The 22,498-nt window shown below is 40.6% G+C and overlaps 1 long non-coding RNA gene across 1 annotated transcript in view; it reads left to right on the top strand.

The window, feature by feature from the left end:
- Window positions 1-576: 576 nt before the first annotated feature.
- The window catches only part of LOC119087413, a 34,298-nt gene continuing 12,376 nt past the window's right edge, over window positions 577-22,498 (top strand). Inside the window, exons 1-2 of the long non-coding RNA XR_005090853.1 lie at window positions 577-646; window positions 727-767. This is a non-coding gene — a long non-coding RNA (uncharacterized LOC119087413). The remainder of the gene's footprint in view (window positions 647-726; window positions 768-22,498) is intronic.

Below are 22,498 nucleotides of genomic sequence, written 5' to 3'. Positions count from 1 at the left end.
GCCTATAACAAGATCTCTTTGTAGAGGCTGCCAAATGTCAGTCCTTCTATAATAAAACTTTCTTTCCCCATTGGGGTTGGAGGAGGGATGGACAGTTTGATTCTGACTATCCCTCTGTGATTAAGGTCCACAATCAAGGCAGCTGCTTGATGGAATAGAGCTGGCTGATTAGCAGGGTGCCTTTGGCCTTAGATTAATGGATGATCTCACACTGTGGCTGCAGAGTAATTACCAGTTAAAAGGTTGGAGGCCAGGGCTCCCTGGTCTTGGGGAGGTCTGGCCCCATTTAAAAGAGAACCCAGAAAATAATAGTATTATCCAGGCCTGCAGCAGGTAGCTACTGTGGGGACCCAGGGCCCATGGCTGTAACTCGAACTCCAGGTTTAGTTTCAGCTGGCCAGACAAAATAGAGGTCAGCATTTTAATTATCATTATTATTATTACTTTTTTTGTCTTCAGAGAGGAAGCGTGGGGTTATGGCAAGAGCGTGTCTGGGGGTTGTGCAAGCTTGGGAGAATTCCAGCTGAGTTACTGTTTATCCATGGGATCTTTGGCAGGGCATTTAACCTCTCTGTCCCTCAATGTCCTCATCTATAAAGTAGGGTTTAAAGTGGCTGCCTCAGAGGTCAGTGTGAAGCTTAATCAGGTATGTGTAGCCTCTGGTAAGGCTTTCCATGCAGAGTGTCTGTGGCTGGTTAGTGACTCTCCTCCTCATTCTTTGTTCAGGTGGTTCCTGAAGATTGACTTTGTTGAGTAGCTATTGTGTGGTGAGTATGAGGCCACAGTGGGGATAAGATACTGTCTCCAGATTTAAGGAGCTTCTGGTCCTGTGGGTGTTCCAGGCTAAGCATTTGACTGCTGGTACAACATGTTCTAGTATCATTTCTGTTCCTGTGATATAAGGCTTGTTTTGTTTACGAATCAAAGCTACAACCCACTATTGTACTACTGTGAAGAAGAGGAACTTAAAACACCACGTCTCATTCACAGCCACGGAGAGAGAGGGAGAAAGTGAACGGGAGGTGGAAATGCATAAATCCTTGCTTAGTTGGTTGCTTTCAGCTAATGTTCTCCTTTCTTAAACTGTTCAGGAACCACTGACTGAGGAATGGTGCCACCAGTAATGGGCTGAGTCTTCTTACAGTGATTGCCAAGCATGATAGTACCCCACAGACATGCTCACAGGGCAACCTGATCTAGAATAATTCCTCTTTACAGCTCTCTTTCCAAGAGTTCTAAATTGTGTCAAGCTGGCAGTTAAAACAAATGATCATAAATGTTGTGATAGAGAAACTGAGGTGTGGAACCCTGAGATGGATAGACCTCGAGTCAGCCCATGATTCCTGGAGAGAGAGAGAGAGAGAGAGAGAGAGAGAGAGAGAGAGAGAGAGAGAGAGAGAGAGAGAGAGGGGGAGGGAGGGAGGGAGGGAGGGAGGGAGGAGGGAGAGAGAGAGAGAGAGAGAGAGAGAGAGAGAGAGAGAGAGAGAGAATGAATCTCATCTTAGGGCTGGAGGTGATCACATATGGAGTAATTTGTCGAACTTAAGAACAGTCACAGGCACAGAGGGAGGAGTGCTGAGGGCCTGTTTGTGGGAGGAAATGAAAAGTACTAGACCCTGAAGGAAGATGCTGATGGGTGGCAGAGCTCACGAACGAATGAATGACAGAGCAAGCAAATGGGGAACGAGGGAATGAAAAGAGGTTGGCTACATGAGGCTGCAGCCCTTGGGAACATGAACAGGGGATAGCTGGTGGACAAAGGAGAGGACTGTGGACGGATGAGAGCATGGATCTTGAGCTAACGGCTCAATGGAGGGGTGCGCGATATGTGTTCAGAGCTCTGCTCCTGCATCAGCGTTTCAACCCAGGACTGTCTCTTTATCTTACTGAAAATTGTCATCTGCACACTCCCACTCCATGCTGCCAGTCACCCTTTTCCTCCTCTGCTTGTTTTTCTTCCTGTGGTTGTCGGCACCCTCTAGAGATATTTAATCTGCTGATTTATTCTCTAAGCTGGTTTTTCTCCGTGTTTTCCTCTTTCTCACCGGGGCAGGGACTTTTGTCAGATCTGTTTACTGATGTTTCCTCTAGTAGAGTGTCCTGCACACAGTAGGTACTCATGAAATGCTTATGGGGTGAATGAGTTGGGTGAATAGTGAGTGAAGAAGTCAGGGATATTTCCCGAGTATGTGGGCAGGAACCTCAGCCCCCAAGGCCATACTCCCGTGAATGGGTGCACCTTGGCTTTATTACAGACATTTCTTTCAGAATTCAGTAGCCTGGGCCCACACATCCTCAGAGAAGCTACCCTGTGTTTTCTAGTTACTGCCCTGGGGCTGGCTTTACTGTGGGTGGTGGTGGCCCTGAGGGAAGGAAGAAAAGGAAGGGAGGGAGGTGAGGTGACAGAAAGCAATGTCTGCTAGAGAAAGCTATTCTGTCTCCTTCAGCAATCTCAGCAGTGGCCACTTGTCAGAAGAACCAGCAGGAGGAAAAATGACAAAAAACGCAAGTCCAATTTATCACCTTCAAATAGTGTTGAACAGGCTACTGTAGCTACTTGGTTTTGAAGAACTCCCCCCTCCCCACAGAAAACAAACACCACTAAATGCCTCTCCACCTCTTCAGCTCGGTGATGGCAAAGCTCCTGCCAATTAAAGGGCTTCCTGCTGTGGGGCTGTTCCAAGGTGGCCATGAGAAGAGCAGAGGAGAGAATTGAGTCATTAAAATGGGAGAACAAAGGAGACCAGACATGTTAAAAAGGAAAATATGCCTTGGGACATTTGTGTCCAGGGTTGGACTAAGGCCTTAGGTAGAAATTATATCTGGACCAGATTCTGAGATGGTGTGTGTGTGTGTGTGTGTGTGTGTGTGTGTGTGCCCGCGCGCTGTTTTGTCTACTCAGAATGCTTTGAGAGGAAACCAGGAAACCGTGTGTCTTCATGCCCCCTGTGTCTTCATGCCCCCTGTGTCTTCATGCCCCCTGTGTCAGGGATTCCTGGGCAAAATAGTTGCCAGCCTCAATGGGTCCATTTGGTTTTGTTTCCTGTGGCCTTGGTAGTACATGCTGACAAAACTTAAGGGAGAGAGGGTTTGTTTGACTCACAGCCCCAGGTTACTGTCCCTCATTGCAGGAAAGTGAAGATGGCAGGAACTTGAAGCAGTTGGTCACATTACACAGTCAATAGCAGAGAGCAATGAATTAATGCAGGCCCATGTCGCCTACTAAAGCTCAGCTTGCTCTCTCCTTTTTATTCATTCTAGGGTCCAGACCATGAAATGGTGCTGCCCCCATTCAGGGTGTGTCTTCCTACCTCAATTAACCCAGTTAAAAAACTCCCTTATGAGCAGGCATAGGACCACACTTATGCCCACAAGACAACTCAGTAAGACTGCCTTTCCTGGTGATTCTATGTTGTGTCAAGTAGACAGTCTAAACTAGCCATCACAGGGTCCAACACCTTGCTCCAATCCAGCGCCACAGTCTGTTTGTGCACCTTCTGTGATGGTGCTGACTCCCAGTCAGGGAACACTTTCTCCCCTGAGGCAGCATATCCTCTACTTTGGTAAACCATCAGCTCTTAATTAGTCCTTTCTTATGACAATGGTGATAGATAATTGGAACCTACTGAGAACTTACTACCTGCTGGACACTCTGGCAGGAGCTCACATCTTCTCTTTCCTTTCTGCTCTCCACTGTATACTTGTCTTAATGTCTTCCCTATGGGTCCCTTGCTCAGTGGTTTCCTGTCTGGAGAGAGCACTGTCTCTCACAAAATGTTATAGATGATGAACATGAAAGCATCTTGCTGTCCCTGATGAAAGCCCTGCAAATGATAGCTATTTTTATTGCCTATCCTTGGCTGACTGTCAAATAAACTATTTCTCTTCTCTGAAGCCTACTATTACAAAATTTCTTTTATCATTTACCTCAACACTTAGCCCCGATCTCACGATTTAAGAGTCACTAAGATCTAGTGATCTCTGGTGAAATAAATGTCATCACATCTTGGCTTAATAAAAGGAAAATGTTCTCATTTTGTTTCTGATCATCATCATCATCATCATCACCACCACCATCACTACTATCACTGTCTCTGTCATCAACGTCTGAGATTATTGTGGTGTTCATCACTATCACCATCAAACAATGATCACTGTCACCTCAGTGTCATCATTATTACCTTCATCATCATCATCATCATCATCATCATCACTAGCAAGCAACCATGACCACCATCCTGCTCCACCATCTTCCTCAGCATCACCACTACAACAATATTATCATTATTATCATCATCACCAACACATCACATAACGAACACTATTCCTTCTATCATCATCATCATCATCACTACCAACACATCATATAACCATTATTATCGTTATCATCATTATAATCATTATCACCATCATCACTACCACTTCCATCATCATCATAATAATAACAATCATCATCATCACCATCCTCCATGCTAAAATCTACTGTATTTAAGCATCTATTTTGTACCTGGTACTCTAAGTTGCTTTTCCTCTGTTTTCTCTGATCTTCCACATGTCCTTTCCAGTTGAGGATACTATGACTTAGAGAAGCAAAATAACTTCCCAAGCTTATAGAAGCAATAAATACCTTTGTCATTATTGGAGCTTGTACTTTTCTGACGTCACAGCCTCAGTGTTTTTGATAAAGTCCCAGGTCCAGCATCTTTAGTGTTCTACTTCTTCTGTGAGCTTAAAAGAAGCCTCAGTTATAGTCCTGACTGTGTGGACAACTGTAACAAAGCTAGCTTTAATTTGGGGCTGGTTTCTATAGTACTTACCGTCATCTCTTACTTTTAAATCTTTCACATATAGACCTCTATATTTCTTCCATCTGGAACATTGTCAGATAGCTTTGGGATCAAAATGCAATCATTTTATAGCCATTTTTATGTGTCAGTACTGTTTGGGTTGCAAACCCTGCCTCACTTCATGTGCTGCCCTGTCTTTCAAGCCAGGGCCTCTGAATTCACCTCTGTGACACCATCCTTCCACAAAGACTGAGACTGTCTCTGATATGGGACAAGAGAGACCTTAGCTTCATGTTCTGAGATTGTGGTGAGGTACTGGCTGGCTTCATGACTACTCCCTTTACTACAAATAACATACTAAGGTCAGGAGTTCATTTGAAGGTTCCTGTATCGATAGATTTCTTGATTTCCTCTTGTCTGCCCTGGTAGAAATGGCTACACCTTTTCTTTTAACCCGAGACACTATACAAGTTCCATGTCAGAACTAGCATCTCTAAAACCTTACCTTTAACTTCCTACACTGAGGCAATTTTCTGTTGTCTCCTAGTACTTCCTTGGTCAGGGTTGAGGCCTTTCCTTCAGGCCACAATCATCCCAAGGTACCCTAGATATCTCTAGCTCTTCTTCTATGGAGTCTCTGGGTTTAGGAATGCATCAAGACTCTGGGGTTATAGATGGTTTCCATGGGATGGACCTATCAGAAACAGTCTTAGGGCACAGTCAAATACCTCAGCAATCTATATACCCCATGGATGATAAGACTGACCTTTGGCCAACAGGATACTTCTGAGTCCATTTGTATTATTTAAATCCTGACACTTCAGCTACTCCACAGCCATTTGGTCACTCAGTCTTCTAAACAAAGCTCGACTTCACCTTCTTTGGTCCATGAATGTCCCTTCCCAGATTTATCTGTCTCTATTCTTCATCTTGCACCTAGTGTTTGCAGCTCTGCTGGGTGCTTCTGACTCTTTTTTTATTTGTCAGTATTCACAGCAATGTTTATTTTATTCCCTACAATAGATGATTTAGACTTTTCTATTCATCCTGGGGTTCAGGGGAGAGCTACCACAGAAAGAATTCAGTAATCTCAGAGTCTAACAGCCAGCATCGAGATTGATACTCACAAACATTTTCTACCATGCTGCATTTCCCATAAGAGTGAAGATTTGGTTTCATTTCTCTTTCTCCCTCAAAGCTTTACCTGGTACAGAGCCCCACAGCAGGCACTCAGCAACTTCTGTGAATGAGGGAATGAAGACTGATCTAGTTTACTGTATCAGCCTTGACCTGCCATGATTTCACAGTGTTCCTCCCAGACATCTGGTACCACAGTATTTCCTCTGAGAATGACAAAGCTCAGAAAGTCCAAGTGACTCCCTGAGTCACAGGATAGTAAATGATAGAGACTGGAACTGAACTCTAATCTTCTTAGCAGATGTACCTTCTGCTTACTTCACTAGAGCTGTGGCAGTCAGAATGTGGTCCCTGGCAAGCTAAGCTCACCATTGGTCCTCAGTTCACCAATTAAACTGACAGATAATAATGAAAAGTAGAGAGAGATGTATTCAATGTGGATATACAAAGGAGAGGATCAAAAAAGCCTAGTGACACTCCCCACCCCCAGGTCTGTCTTTAGGGTCCTGACGTGAGATTTAGGTTTAAATAGAAAGCAAGAGGTGTGTTGAGCTAAGGAGACTTTGCCAAACTCTGTTTCTACCTATCTTTGAAAAATAGTTGTCTTGACTCTAGCCTATCCTGCAAGGTGGTCTGGTATGTCAGAACTGTGTGAAGTCTTGCTCTGGAAGACAAGAACCTCTTCTGGTACCAGAAATTCTATTGGTTTCCACTATTTTCTTTTTCCAGCACAAGATTCCTGGAGAAATTACATTTCCTTAGGTGTGATGGTTTCAATAGCCTTGGAGAGGCAGGAGTCTCTTTAATGGATCTTCACTGCTGCCATGACTATTACATTTATCACTCACCTCTCCCTTGCTCTAAAAAGCTATAAGAACTACCCTGTTACAGATGACTCATTTGTAGATTTATGTATCCATCCTCAGACACTTGTTGGCTGTAATTTTTTTAGTTAATTTGTTTAATTCTCAGCACTCATATACAGATAATATTGACCTAAAGTTCACTGTATATTACCATATAACTTACTATATATGCAAAGCTCTTATTTACATGACTTGAGCACAGTAGCGTTGTATTATGGTTCAGATATGAAATGACCTTCACAGACTTATGTGATAAAGACTTGGCTCCCCAATGTAAAGTTTATAGGTAAGTCTTTGGAGAAGTAAGATCACAAGGGCTCATTTCAGAGACCTATTGATGAATTTATAATGAGGGCATTATTAAGATGTGGTAAAAAGGAGGAGGAGGTGATGGTTTGGAGGAAGCAGGGTACTTGAGGTGTGCATGTAAAGGAAGATCATTCTCTGTCCTCACCCATCCTGGCTCTCTATTTCCTGGCTGCTATGAGATGAACACCTCCATGCCCTTCTGCCATGGTGTTCCACTTCAGTACAGTCTCAGAAAGAATAGATCCTCCTGATCCCTGATCATGGACTGTAAACACTAGTACCATGAGACAAAATAAATTCTCCTTTCATGTGTGGTGTGTGCCCACCCACATGCATGCAGTACATGTATGTGCACATGTGCATGGAAAATAAAAGTTGATATTATGTGTCTTCCACTAGTACTCTTCAGCTTCCCTTTGAGACAGTCTCTCACTGGACCTGGAGATCACCAACTGGCTCCCAACTCTAGAGTAATAGATGAGTATGACTCTACCTAACTTTTATATGGGTGCTGAGGATCCAAACTCAGGTCCTCTTGCTTGGGCTGAAGGCATGTTACCCTTTAAGCCATCCCCTCATCTCCTTCTTCTCTGTCATAGTGATGGAAAAGTAGTACACATCCTCTGCAAGAGAAGAACTCACTCTTGATCACTGAAACATCACTCTAGGCTCTCCATCATCTCCCATCCCTTCCTTGTGATGCGTGTAGTAATTGAACTGCAAATTTGCCTTGCTTATCTCTAGGACCCACAATAGACAGTAGGTGCTACTTAAATGTACAGTCACTTGCTCCATTAACCAAACCCTGGGAACTCCTTGGGATTTTTCCTGAAGAGGGAGGGTTAAATGAACCAACCCTGGAACATACTGAAAGGTAGGCTTTTGGCTTCCAGAAAGCTCGCTTCTGCCTCTGCTTCTAGGCATTCATCATCACTCCTGCCTCCTGCCTAATGAGTACCCAAAGTGATTTTCTATTGCTTGTAATTCACAGAAATTGTTCTAACATTTGGAAAGGCCTGGAAATTGACAGCCTAATACTTCGCTTGCCTGTCTGTCTCGATGGCTTGTTGAAGGATGAGCTGATTGCTTCTCCTGCAACAATTATTCTGGAGCTTCAGACAACATCAGAGGAAATAAACAATTGGAAAGGTTAGAGACAAGACAGGAGGGGAGAAGACAGAGAAGAGGTTTGGAAAACTTTGAGTAAAAAGCCACATTTGAGATGACTGAGAAGCTGGCCTGAGAACTTGAAGCGATAGACGGGGGACCACTCACAATTCTGAGTCTCCTCAATTGCTGGAATCCAAAATAGCACAGGAGATATCAAGTTTGCCCCTTATCAGGGCTTGTGGGCATCTTCTGGGGTTTTCTGATCATCATTTTCTCATTTTATAGAGGAAAAAATGAAGGCCTGCTAAGGGGAAGGAGCTGGCCTTGCAAGGCCTGTGGCAAAGCCAGGATTAAATTCAAACTTCTGTATCTCTACAGATGGATTGAAGAACATGGGCTTGGGGCAGGTACCTTACCACTTTCCCCATTCCCTTTCAGTTACTATGGCTCTAGAAGAAGTGGAATTGCTAGATCATACTGGTCATTCTGCATTTAATATTTATGAAGTGTATTCATGGTGTTTTCTATAGATGAAGACACCAGCAATGTATGAGTCCCCCTTTCCATGTCTTCACTAATGTGTTTTACTTCTTGTTCTTTTGGATACTTAGCACCTAAACAGACACGACATGATTTCTCATAATGGTTTTGATTTGCATTTTCCTCAAGGTGGCTGATATTGACAATATTGAGGGGTGATATTTTTCATATATCTGTTAGCCATTTATCTATCTTCTTTGATGAATTGTCCTTTCAAATATATTTTCTTTTGTGTGTATGTGTGAGTGCATATGCTTCTGTGGATGTGCATGCATGCATATGTACATGGGTGTGGAAGCAAAAAGTCAACTTTAGGGGTGCCGCCTCAGGAGCTCTCTACCCTGTGCACAGTTTTTGAGACAGTGTGTCTCATTGTCTGGAAGCTTGCCAAGTAAGCTAAGATGGCTGGCTAGTGCGACCTTGGAGCCCTTAGCGATGACCTTGTATCCACTCTCCAGGGCTGGGATTACAGGTGCAAACTCCGTGCCTCGGTGTTTTTACACATGTTCTGTAGATGGAACGTGGGTCCCCATGCTTGCATGGCAAGCGCTTTACTGACTAACCTATTTTCACAGCCCCATTTTGTCCATTTGAAAATGTAGTCATTGATAATTTCTTTTGCTCTTGAGTTATAGCAGTGTCTCATAAGTTTGCGAAATTAAGCCAGATCAGATTTATGGTTTATATGCCATATTTATGGTTCATATATCTTTCTCCCTATCTCATAGGACGATTTTTTTGCTCTTACTTTGTTGATCACTTCCTTTGAGGTGCTGATCTTTCTGGCTTGATATAATAATATTTTGCTATTTGTCTTTTATTGACTGTGTTTTTGGTGTCCTATCCAAGAAATCATTGCCAAGACCCATTATCATAAAGTTTATCTCCTGTGTTTTCTTCTAGGAGTTTTAGTTCTCAGGTTTCAAACTTAAATCTTTAGTCCATTTTCAACTGATGTGTGTGTGTGTGTTATAGCATAAGTGTCCAGTTTCATTATTTTGCATGCAGATATCTTGTTTTTATATCACCATTTGTTGAAGAGACTATCTTCTCCCTAATGTATCTTTTTGGCAGCTGTACTTACCACAATAGCCAAGGTTTGGAAATAAGCTAAATGTTTATTGATAGAAGAATAAAGAACATGTAGTATATAGAAACACATATCATTTGGTCATAGAGATACTTTTTAAAATTTATTTTTAAAATTTATTTAGATTAAATTTTTTATTTAAAACTTTTATTTTATGTGTATTATTTCATGCACCACATGTGCGTAGTGCCTGTGGATGCCAGAAGAGGGTATTGGGTACCCTAGACCTGGAGTTATACATGGTTGTCAGACCCATATGGGTGCTGTGAATTGAACCAGGGTCCTCTAGAAGAGAAGCCTGTGCTCTTAACTACTGAGCCATCTCTAGCCCTAGGGGTGCCTTTTGAGAGATTCACCATTAGGAAATTCAGTCACTGTGTGAACATCATTGAATGAGTATACAATAGAGGCTATAACCATTACATACCAAAGTTATATGGGGTGTGTGTGTGTGTGTGTGTGTGTGTGTGTGTGTATTATAGATGATTGATTCTAGGGCTGTGATAAATGAAACAGCATGAGATTAAATCAGGTTCAAGAGAGAAAACCAGGCACGATAGTAAATGCACTGTAAGGCCAGGACTTGGGAGGTGAAGGAAGGAGGATCAGAATAGCAAGGTCATTCTTGGTTTTATAGTGAGTCTGAAGCCAGTCTTGATCACAGCAGACCTTGTCTTCCAAAAAAAAAAAAACCCAAAATACTATCAGGAAGAAATGATGCATTAAAAAGATTCAGCAAAGCTGGGAATGTGACTCAGTGGTAGAGCAACTGCCTAGTACATGTGAAGTCCTGGGTTTGCCCTTGGTATGAGCCCTAGCATTTAAAAGCAAAGAAGGAAACAAAAAAGGAAACCACAAAATAAAGACAAAAGCTCTAGTGAACACGAGTCACAACAGGGTCAGCACTGGTACAACATGTTGGAATGCTTCATGATAAACATTTTGTTTGTAGTTCTAAGGATCAAACTTGGTGCCTCTGAATGCTAAGCAGCAACTCTGCTGCTGGCCTAAAAACTCAGGCCTGAAGTGAGCTTACAGAAAAGTAGGCATACATTCTAAAATTATAAAAGTATAGAACTGTAAACACATAAAGCAGTAATAAAGTTATTTGTTCGTTTTGAAGTAGTATTATACATGCATTCGTGCATGGTATATTTCTATAAGAGTAAAAACAGAATGGGTTTCTTTACATGGGCATCCTCCATGAAGAATGAATTGTGCTATGAGTTATGGTGGCTATGATATCACTAGGTGATAAGATATTTCCAGTTCCACTGTTACCTTATAGGACAATAGGTATATATGCAGCCCATATTCATTGCAAGGGACTTGATCACCAGAACAAAGAAGGAAATTATTCCATATGGGACAATGTAGATGAACCTTATGGACATTGTTTGAAATGAAGTGATTCAGTCATAGAAGGACAAATAGCACTTTATCTCACTTATATGAGGTCTGTAAAATAACTATGAGGTCTCTAAATGATTCTATCATGGAGTAGAATTGTGTTTTCCAAAAGAAACAGTAAGTTGTTAATCAAACAGTATGGTAGTCAGTTTTCTGTTACTATAACAAATGCCAGAGATTCTCAGCTTATGCAGACATGAAGTTCATTTTAGCTTATGGTTTTAGACATTTTAAACTATGGTTGGTTCAATTACTTTTGGGCTTGTGATGAGGCAGTACATCGTGACTTCCAGGTTAGGTAAAACTGTTCACTTCAGGCTAGGACTCAAATTTTGAGAAGAACCCGAGGTCCCAATAATTCCTCTATGTAAACATCCCAGATATGTAAGACTTTCCCACCAGGCTCTATCTCTTGAAGTTTCTTCCATCTCCAGTGGTACTGTGTGCTGGCGGTCAAGTCTTTAATATATGGGCCTTCAGAGAACATCCATCTAAACCATTGAAACAGGTATACAAGTACAGTTACGGAAGAGGAAGGAATTTTGAGGACTCATTCTAGGGAACAGCAGTCTACAAAGGGTGTCTGTCAGTAACAGTATTTCATCTTATACTTGAAAATCTTTAAGGGAGTTGACCTCGTCTTAAATGTTCTTACCAGCAAAACATTGAAGTAGAAAAAGTTTCTACAGCTAAATGCAGGCTTATCTGAAAGGCACTATCCAACTGGCACCATGCTGATACATTCATTTTCTTATGCAATCTTGTCAGCTTCACTGAGATGTCAGCATCATCTTCCTCATTATAAGGATAGAAACATTGGTGCATAGAGGGGTTGAGCATGTCTTCCTAACCAAGTGGCAGAAATTGGATTTGTGTTTGACTTTAGAGCCTACATCCTTCCCCCATGCCATAACTCCTCATTATTAGTCCACCCACCACCAGATGCCTAGGTACACATAGGTTATGATTAATTCACTTTGCCTCTTTAAAAGTTTTAATTATGTATCTGTCAATCACAGTGACCAAACAGTGTGGAAGTCCAGTGTTTCTGAATTAAGTGATTATTATTATGGATCTAGGATAGTTAATCATGTTCAATTTTCAGTTGTCATGGAAGATAGGGCTCCTGAACCTATTTACTTCAGCACCCCACTACCTAAAGAGCTTGCCTATAGTAGAAATGCTGATTAGTCATCGCCATAATAATGATTAGTAATAAGTATTCCTAATTTTAGTGAAACATTTGATATTCCTAATTTTATGGGTAAAATATTTGATATTAGACTCAGAGGCCTGCTCTAAGCTGACTTTCAATGGGGAATTCTGTTTTAGGCTGCAGCCAGTTGGATATGGCTCTACAAGGTGGCTTTATTTAGAGAACCAGGCAGAGGGACAAAGGGTACCTAGGAATCTATTATGATATTGTGGTAGTTTGAATGTAATTGGCCTCCATATTCTCATAAGGAGTGGCACTATTAGGAAGTGTGGCTTTGTTGGAGTGAATATGACTTTGTTGGAGGAAATGTGTCATTGTAGGGGCTGACTTTGAGGTTTCTATGCTCAGGATATTTCCCAGTGTCTCAGTTGACTTCCTGTTGCCTTCAAAATGTAGACTCTCATCTATTCCTCCAGCACCACATCTGCCTGCATGCCATCATGCTTCTAGTCATGATGATAATGGACTGATTTTCTGAAATTGTAAGTGAGCCACCCCAGTTAAATCTTTTCCTCATAAGAGTTGCTATGGTCAGGGTGTCTCTTCACAGCAATAAAAACCCTAACTAAGACAGATATGTTATCAAAACACAGGGCAGGCTAGTGAATTCTATACAAGATGCATAAGGCTACTACTTGAATCACATCTCCTGGCTTCCACTGTCAAAGCAAGTCACATGGTCCAATCTATATTAACTATACATGGCATACCCTTGTGCATCATGGGAATGGGAACAAAATGAACATTTATTGAACACTAATCTACACCCTGGTCTAGGCCTTCAAGAAAATTCGACCTGAGCTTGGCAGTCTGACTTTGGATGAATGGTATCCCCATTCTACAGCCATACTATCTCAAGACTAACTTCTTTGACTCATGGAAATCTATAACCCACAGGTCAGGAATCACCCAGAAATTCAGTCCTAAGGACTATCTTGGGACAGTGCTTGGGGAGTATCCTGCTTGTGTCAATTGGGCTGGTCAGTAAGTGGAGGCAGCAAAGGATAGTGAGAACAACCTGAACTCTAAAGTCAGGTGGACTGAAATCTTACATAGATGAGACTCCAACCCTACCATGACATCCATGGTCCCCATAGCTGGGCTCCATTGTGTGTGATCTAAGCTTTCCTGTCTTCCTCCCTTGGCTTTCACAGATTACTTGGACAGAAAGTCTGCCTCAGCTTTCTGTTTGCTGTTCTCTTGGTCTAGAAGATTCTTACTTAATACACTGTCATGGCTGGTTCTTTTTTATCCAGCATCTAGCTCAGACATCATCTGTTCCCAGAGATCCTCCCACCAAGTTGACTAAAAATAGGATTTGAATCATGTTTCTTTTTCTTTTTTTTTCTTTTTTTTTTTTTTTTTTTTTTTTTTTTTTTTTTTTTTTTTTTTTTTCGAGACAGGGTTTCTCTGTGTAGCTTTGCGCCTTTCCTGGAACTCACTTGGTAGCCCAGGCTGGCCTCAAACTCACAGAGATCCACCTGCCTCTGCCTCCCGAGTGCTGGGATTAAAGGCGTGCGCCACCACCGCCCGGCTCACATTTCTTTATATCTCTTTCACCAACTGGATGTATTTCTCTTGTCCTTGTCATTATCTAAAATAACCTTTAATTTTTTAGCTCACTCTTCTCTCTTCATTCTGGAAAATAGGTTTCATAAGGAGAAAAATAGACTTTGGATCAGTTATTTCCAGAGGATAAGACAGTGCTGGGCACATTGTGGCTATTTAGTAAATATTTGTGAAACAATGAATGAAGGAATGCATGAATGAAATGAATAAAACATAGACCCTGATAACTCATTTTTTTGTTTGTTTGTTTGTTTGTTTGTTTTTCTGCAAAGGAGAATTACAAATAAGGTCATTTATTCTTGCACAGTTGGGATAAGGTATTTCCTATGAACTATATACCGGCCTCTAAAAGTGGCAGCATCTAGAATTATTATTATCTTAGCCTAGGATATTTCTGATTACTCTCCTAGGGTTTTTTGGTTTGTTTGCTTGTTTTTTTTTTTTTTTTTTTTTTTTTTCCGGGAGGGGGTTGATATTTTTATTCTTTCTAGCATTTTCCTGGCTGATCTCCACTGGCCTTATCTCCCTACCCTCAAAAATATGAGGAAGTCAAGAACATGGCTGCAGCACTGAAGGGAAATCAGATTGGAAAGGATTCTTAATTCTAAAGGGTTTGTCCCTAAACCCAGCAAAGACATGTTAAATTTGAGTCCTTCCCATAACTCATAGTCTATCTCCATGGAAATGGGCACCATATGGAGTTAATTAGTAGAACAACAAAACAATCAATTAGTTCCTTAATTAGTTTTACTAAGAAATGATAACAAACAAACACAAACACTTTATTCCAACTAATGCCTGCACCACAGTGATAGTTTAATGGCCTTGGAAAGGCAGCCCAGGCACCGAGCTGCTGTGAACAAAGATTTATTCCCATGATATTGACAGGTTCCCTGGTCTCCGTCCAGCCAGTGTGTTTCATCTTTATGATCAATTATTTACAATATCTGAACACAGCCCAGGGGTCGTCTGGAGCTTTTCTGTCTAGATAGGGAAAAAATGCAATAACTCAAATCTTATGAAGCCACCAGGCTCTGAGATGATCATTCTCTGAATCATTTATTTGACAAACATTTACTGAGCACTTTCTATGTGCCAAGCATGGCATTGGGCATGGGGTAGAGAGGGGAATACGAAGTAAATGACAATGGGGCTTGCATTTGGAGTGGGGTGGCAAATCCGAAAAGCCGGTAGACACAGATTCAGCTGTTATAGTCTATATGCTAGGTAAGGGGAGCATAATGCATAGAGGTAGTGGGCTGGGATGTAGGGGAGGGACCTAGAAAGGCTTTTTGGAAGACATGGTGGCTGAGTCTCCAGAGGTGAATAAGAAGCAGGTCCTGCTCCACAGGTAGCCAGATGGAGTGAAACAAAGACAAATACAAGACAAGGAAGCCATAGACTCTATAATCCTGTGGGTGCATCCAAAGCCATTGTTTTCATTTCCTTTAAAATAGGGGGATGATATACAAACTTCTTTCAAAGTGTTGTTAGGAGATCAGATGAAAATACAAGCATCTGGTAAATCCACAGAGTTTCACACAACAAGGTATAAGATCAGAGCAGAGGCCAGCAATGAGTGACAGGTCCCAGGCATGCCTTAACTTTCTAAAGAGTCTGCAAAGGAAAAGGATATTCCAGGAACATGTGAGGTATATCTACATATGTATTGATTTCTATAGTATATACTTTTATAATATATATATATATATATATATATATACACACACACACATATATATATCTGTATATTCACATATACAGATAGGGAAGCATAGCTGAGTATATATGGATGAAATATTTATCTGTCTGTCTGTCTGTCCATGTATCTATCATACATCATCAATCATCTCTCTGTGTGTTATCTTTCTTCTATATCTGTCTATCTATCTATCTATCTATCTATCTATCTATCTATCTATCTATCTATCATATATCTATCTATTCACCCATCCATCAGTCTCTATATCATCTGTCTGTCTATAGTCTATATATCATCTGTCTTCACAGAGCATCCATTTACTATTTGTGTAGGGGTAGGTATAGGAATGGGTGTGAGTGACCTACCAGAGGTCAATTTGACATGTTCTTCCTTTGGAGCCTTCCACATTGATTTCTAAGGCATGATCTTTCACTGGGCCTGGAACTCACCAAGTAGTCTAGACTGACTGGCCAGTGAGCCTCAAGGATCTGCCTTTCTCCTCTTCCCAAATTCTGGAATTCCAGGCACATACCACCATTTCTAGATTTTTACACATATGCTGAGGATTTAACTAAGGTCTTCGTACTTTTATATCAAGTACTTTACAAACTGAGTCATCTCCTTATCCCCTTATGCTGGTTTGAATGTAAATGATCTCCACAGACTCATATATTTGAATGCTTGGTTACTGGGGAGTGGCACTACTTGGGAAGGATTGGCCTTGTTAGAGTAGGTGTGTCCTTGTTGGAGTAAGTGTGTCACCGAGGGTGGGCTTTGAGGTTTCAAGGGCCCAAACCAGACCCAGTAGCACTTTCTCCTTGCTGCCTGAAGATCCAGATGTAGATGTAGATGTCAGCTACATCTCCAGCACCATGTCTGCCTGTGTACCACTAGGCTTCATGCCATGATGACAATGGACTAAACCTCTGAAACTCTAGGAACCCAAAAGCAAATGCTTTCCTTTGTAGGAGTTGACATGGTCCTGGTATCTCTTCATAGCTATAGAATGTGGACTATGACACTCCCAATTTTTTTTTTAAATAATATGTGAGTGATAAAATATCCAAGCTGTGAAGAATAAGTTTCTCACCTTTCTAGCCAGACCCTTGTATGAAAAATCTTAAAAAATAATGATTGCTACCTTCTGTATCCTTCTAAGTCACTTTGTTCAAACAGTGTGTTTTAATAATCTTTTTTCTTTAAAATGTACTATTATATAATTTAACTTTTTCATGAATTACACCTAAGCCAAGGACTCATATCTGTACCTTTGGATCTATTGTACTTTTTTTTTTTTAGTGGTTTAATGCTATTTTTTTAATCTACCTATCACCTAGCCTACTTGCAAGTTTCAGAACTCAGTGAAAGCCCCTGTCTCAGCACATAGGGTGGAGCCAGTTAGATAGCTTGATACTTTTTTTCTATGACTATTGACCTAGATTTGATCCCTAGATACCACATGGTAGAAGAAGAGAACCAACTCCCTCAAGTAGTCATCTGACCACATGTGCCATGGTGCATGTGTATGTACTTACACACAAATTCATGTGTGAGCATGCACAGTAGATAACTAATAAAAAATGTTTACAAAAGAGCTTTAATGTGGATGGTCTCTATTTAATGATGCTTGAGGTTGGCTTATGGCCTCCACATACACATATACATGTATGTGCATCTATACCACATAAACATGCACACACACTTCCATACAGAAAAATGAATGTCCTGTGGGGATAGATGCTAGATACATGATAGATAGATGGCAGATAATATACAAAACAGAGGACAGGTGTGATTTATTTAACCAGTCCTCACTCAACAAACATAGGTTGTTTCTCTTATCTTCTAACCTAAGCAATGAGTTGGGTTGGTATCTAAGCAGCTTCCCATGATGTATTGAATTCTCTGTTTCTTGAGATAGGATGTGTTGACCTCCTTGATTTTTATTTATGTCTTGAAGAGTAATTAATACTCTGTTTTATTGTATGATATTTTCTTTTTATCTATTGCCAGTAAGAGCTGAAATTGATTTGAAAAAAGCTGTTTAAAAAACATGCACATTAAATTTAGGGTCAGGATTACAGGTATCCAGATCCATGCAGAGAATCAGCTATTAAAATACCTATACAGAAACATAAAATGACATCCTATGACTGGTGGGCACAAGAATTTTCCATTCTGTCCTTTACTCCTATTTGCAACCCCACAGGTATTAAGATTTTAATTATGCTCTTCTAATCCACCAACTGGTCAACCTATGACAAATGCCTCTTGGTACAATTTGAACAAAGAACCTGTGGTAGACATTGGCAGATGAGTCTAACATTACCCAGAATAGCTATGTTTCCACATTTAGTTTAGGAAACAGAAGAGCCTAACTAAGCAGTTGCAGGAGAGAAGCCATAAGCATGTGGCATATAGCATCCAGTAGCCTTGGATCCTTACTCTGTCAAGTCCTAAAAGCACTGTGGTCTCTTAAACACTGTTCATTTGTGGCTATACAATGAGGGAATCTGTTCTATTGCTCCAAAGAGGAATAATAGAAACCATAACATGAGGGGACTGGATTTATATCTTGATTCAATGTGACTGTTGTTGATTTTTTTTCACTAGTCCTTAGGTTACATCAATTATATCTTAATCAAATCCCAATTATTATCCTCAGGCTTGGATAATGCACATCTTTCTATCTTCCTAACAATAGAGGTACTTCAGAGTCACCACAAGCACATTTGTACTCCATTCTGTAGAAGGAACATGCACCTACACAATGCTAATGCTTTTCTCTGAGCTAACCTTGAGTCTAGATGTCATCGAAACAGTGGCTCAGTAGGAAAACAGGTCTCAGCAGCCTTGTGTATGTGTGAACCCTCCCCTGCTACATGCTGTGATGATAATGAGAGAGGAGCAGAATCTACCTCCTCTACACAGAGAGAAGATACATCAAAGAAAAGTCACCAACACCATAAATCTCAGAGACAAGAATAACCACCTGATCAGAGGGTATTTCTCCTTCCTATATGAGCTCTTGGTTAAAGATGAAATGGAATGGCTCTTTAGATGTCAGCCCACTGTCTTCTCAGATTATTGACTGGCTTTCTGAATGGAACAGAGTTTGAAAATTCAGTTTCTGGTTTTTGCTTATGTGCCAGTGATAGGAACTAGAAACAGTTAAAATAATGACTTTAATGGAAGACACTTTTCCTAAGGTTTGTCCAAATGCACTATAGAGCTCTGAACTCAAAACCTTAGACATACCATATGATGTACATGTCAGAGTGTGGACTCCCTTTGAATGACTTGCTTATTTCTCAGTCTCCTTTCCTGTAAAATGAGGATATTAATAATGATATGATGATGATGATGATGATGATGATGATAAATCAGCTGTGAGGATTAAATGTACTAACAGAGGGATTACTGGAAAGAATGCTTTCTTGCACAAAAGTGCCCTGTAAGTATTTTTTGCTGTTTTGAGCTTCTCATATTTGCTGGCTTACAGACTGCTAGGAAAACTTTCCTTTGAACCACTAGTTTTCTTTGTGAACACAACAAATTTCCCTTCTCTTGTGTTTCTTCTACCTTCGGTGAACTTGAAGGAGCAACTATTATGGACAACACAAAGACAGCATCTTTTCTTCAGTTCTTACCATCCTCAATTAGACAAAGAAAAACAGCACAATCACATCCCAAGTCTGTCTCTGCCATCGGAGGGGTGAGCCTGTATCCAGACCCTCAGATCCTCCTCAGTTTGAAGAAAATAATTTTACCCTCTCACATCCAATCAATATCGTTGCTGGGCCTATTGTGAGCTGATAATTTAAATACAATTGTCTCCTTAGCAACCATCCTTTTATGGGCTGCCTTCCTGCCTTTGAAAGAGCTGGCAGTTATAAAATTCACACTTTCAGCCAGAAACTTTCTTTCTTACTTTTTGGTTTTTTTTTTTTTTTCTTTAATTTCTGTAGGAATCATATTCTCTCCCCAAACAAATTCTTGCAAAGATGGAAAAATGGAACAGGATTTTTAAAGTAAGATGAAAATTGTCTAATTATAAAGGTAATTAAGAAGAATTTTACAAAAAAAGGTGAAAGAGTCTTTACTGCCTTCACTTCTCAGTTACAAGACCATATGGATAGAGTTAGTTAATCAGATGCAGGTAGGATGAACTAGCATCTTAAAATGCTAGAGCTGGAAGAAGATGAAAGAGTCATTTAGTTCTGTACCAACTTTCTCTGCCCTCTGTTTTGCAGAGAAAAAAAACAGAAGACCTGAGGATTGGTAATTTCTTCCAAAGGCTATAAGCTCCAAGTGTAGAAGCTAAACTGGATCTATTACCTTGTCCTCCCTCCATCTATTGCTGTCAAAATGTGGCCTCTGGATTTTCTTGGGAGAGGTAGACATGTGTTAGTACTATGTTTTGAAGTCATCTCAACCCTCATTTGAATTGCTGGTTCTGGTGGGTTTTCCATTGTCCTCATTTTCCTTTGATTAATGGGATATTTCAGAACTTGTGACTACCAGTTCCCAAATCAAGAAAGTACTAAACAAGCCTGGCTCTTAAGTCACTTTGATGACGAGTCCATCTTTAGGTGGATTGGAGAAGTCCAAGTCTCTGTGTCCCCACCTATGGTCATGATAATAGTACACTGCTTGAGCTGGGGAGGTGGCTCAATTGTTAATTACCTGCAGCAGACATGAGTTTAATTCCCCTTCAGAGTGTAAGACACATAAAATTCCAATGTTGAAAAAGCAGAGAGAAGTGGATCTCTGGGGTTCACTAGCCAGTCAGTCTAGCTTAACTGGTGACTTCCAGGCCAATGAGGAATCTTGTCCTAAAATACAAGGTTAACTGTCCTCTGACCTCTATATGGGTGAACACACACACACACACTCACACACACACACACACACACACACACACAAACCCACACTCGTACAATCATAGTTTATCTCTTGATATGAGTCTACAATAAAATACTGAATGTTAGTTTTCTTTCCTTTTCTTCAGATTTCTTCTGTATGTTTCAAAACTCCTCACTCTCTTTAGCTGGAAAACATGGGGATCACTTAAATGTGATAATAGAAATTGTTCCCCAGGCTGGTCCAGTTCAAGGGAAGCCAGGGAACAAGATCTTTATCGTAGAGGGTCCAGTATTCTAAGACAAGTTCAAGTACACTTCTCCTAAATGCCACCCACAAAATGAAAAAAAAAAATCAAAATTCTCTTCTTGGCTGCTCTTGGCAGCTGTGATTAATCATTTGATAACAAGACAGTTGAAGCACAACTATTTATTTGCATTGGATCAAGGAGATTACAGAATATAACATTTTCATAAATTTGTTAGGATTCTAGATATATGTTAGCATGATAAATAGTTTAGGTCACAATAGATGTTTTCGTTTGAATAAAGTTATTTTGGGGATATATTTACATGATGAAATAACCTATTATTTATCCAACTGCATTTTTATGAACTAATTTTTCTTTTTGTGCCAACTTGCAATGGTGATTCATTACTTTCTGCCCTTCAATTTTTCTTGCCTTATAAGTGGTTTCTTGTTTATTATTTTAAAGTGTAGAACTCCATTCAGATCCATCGACCAGTTTCTCATGTGATCTTTGTTCTAAGCAAACAGCTTCAAAGAACCTCGAAGTCACTTAAAAGAAAGTCACTTTATTCTAACTGTATCTGGGCCTTGGAGCTTAATGGGTTTATGACCTTGGATGAATCACCTTCTGTCTTGGAGACTCAGTCTCCAAGGACTTAGGAGGTTTGGGGTGCAAAATAAGCACTCAGTAGTTGTTAAAGGAAGGTTGTGGGAGAATGAGGTACAGAGTATGGGACAGGGATTTGGTTGGAGGGCTCCAGGAAGAAGTCTTTAAAGGAGGGTTTGTGCTGTTTCCCAGGGAGAGACCTAGGAATCTCTTTTTGTACCAGTTTGTCCATTTTCTGTTTTTTCCTTTACAGTAGGAAGAGGCTGTAAATTCCTGAAAGGGTGTGAATACCAGGTAATTTACTCAGGCTGGGAGTTAATTCCTGGTGGGGGAGGTGGGTTTTATTTTCCAGGGTGGGACATTTTATACTTACTTCCTTTAAATTATTTAAGCCTGAACAAGTTAAAAATTGAAGTAGAAAATTGATAGTTGCATGCCAACAATATGATTCAGTAGGTGGTAGTAAGATTTTTTTGTTTGAGCAAATGTTAAGAAGGTTCTCGAATTTTCTGGATGAATTTTCTTATAAAATCTAGCTTTAGCAAGAGTCCTACTAAGTCAGGTTAGTGCGAATTCCCCATCTTTGATTCCCTTCACCCATAACTGATTGGATTCTTCCCTTTTTTCACTCCTCAAATGACATCTGATTGCCTGGCCTGTCTTCAGTAGCAGTTTCTCCAGAGTTTTCTTTTGTACTTAACATTTGTCTTAGTAATGTTTTCTTAGAAACTCAGTCACCTCCATCCTGCATCTCGGCTTTAAGTTTCTATTTGCCTACTTTGTATGAGGAATTCAGCTCAACTCTGCCCCTTGCAATGGTCCCTTTACCTGCCTCAGTGGTCCTGAATACAATCTTCTGTTGCATTACTTAACATTTGATGTTTTTTGTTTTTCCAGATAGGGATTCTCTGTGTTACCTTGGCTGTCCTGGAACTAGTCCTATAGGCCAGGCTGGCCTTGACCTCACAGAAGTCTGTCTGCCTCTGCCACCTGAATGCTGGGATTTAAGGTGTGTGCCATCATTGCCCATCAGCATTTGGGAA

Source organism: Peromyscus leucopus, chromosome 2 (genome assembly GCF_004664715.2).
Source record: "Peromyscus leucopus breed LL Stock chromosome 2, UCI_PerLeu_2.1, whole genome shotgun sequence".
Lineage (NCBI taxonomy): Eukaryota > Metazoa > Chordata > Mammalia > Rodentia > Cricetidae > Peromyscus > Peromyscus leucopus.
This window is presented reverse-complemented; position numbering and strand designations above follow the sequence as displayed.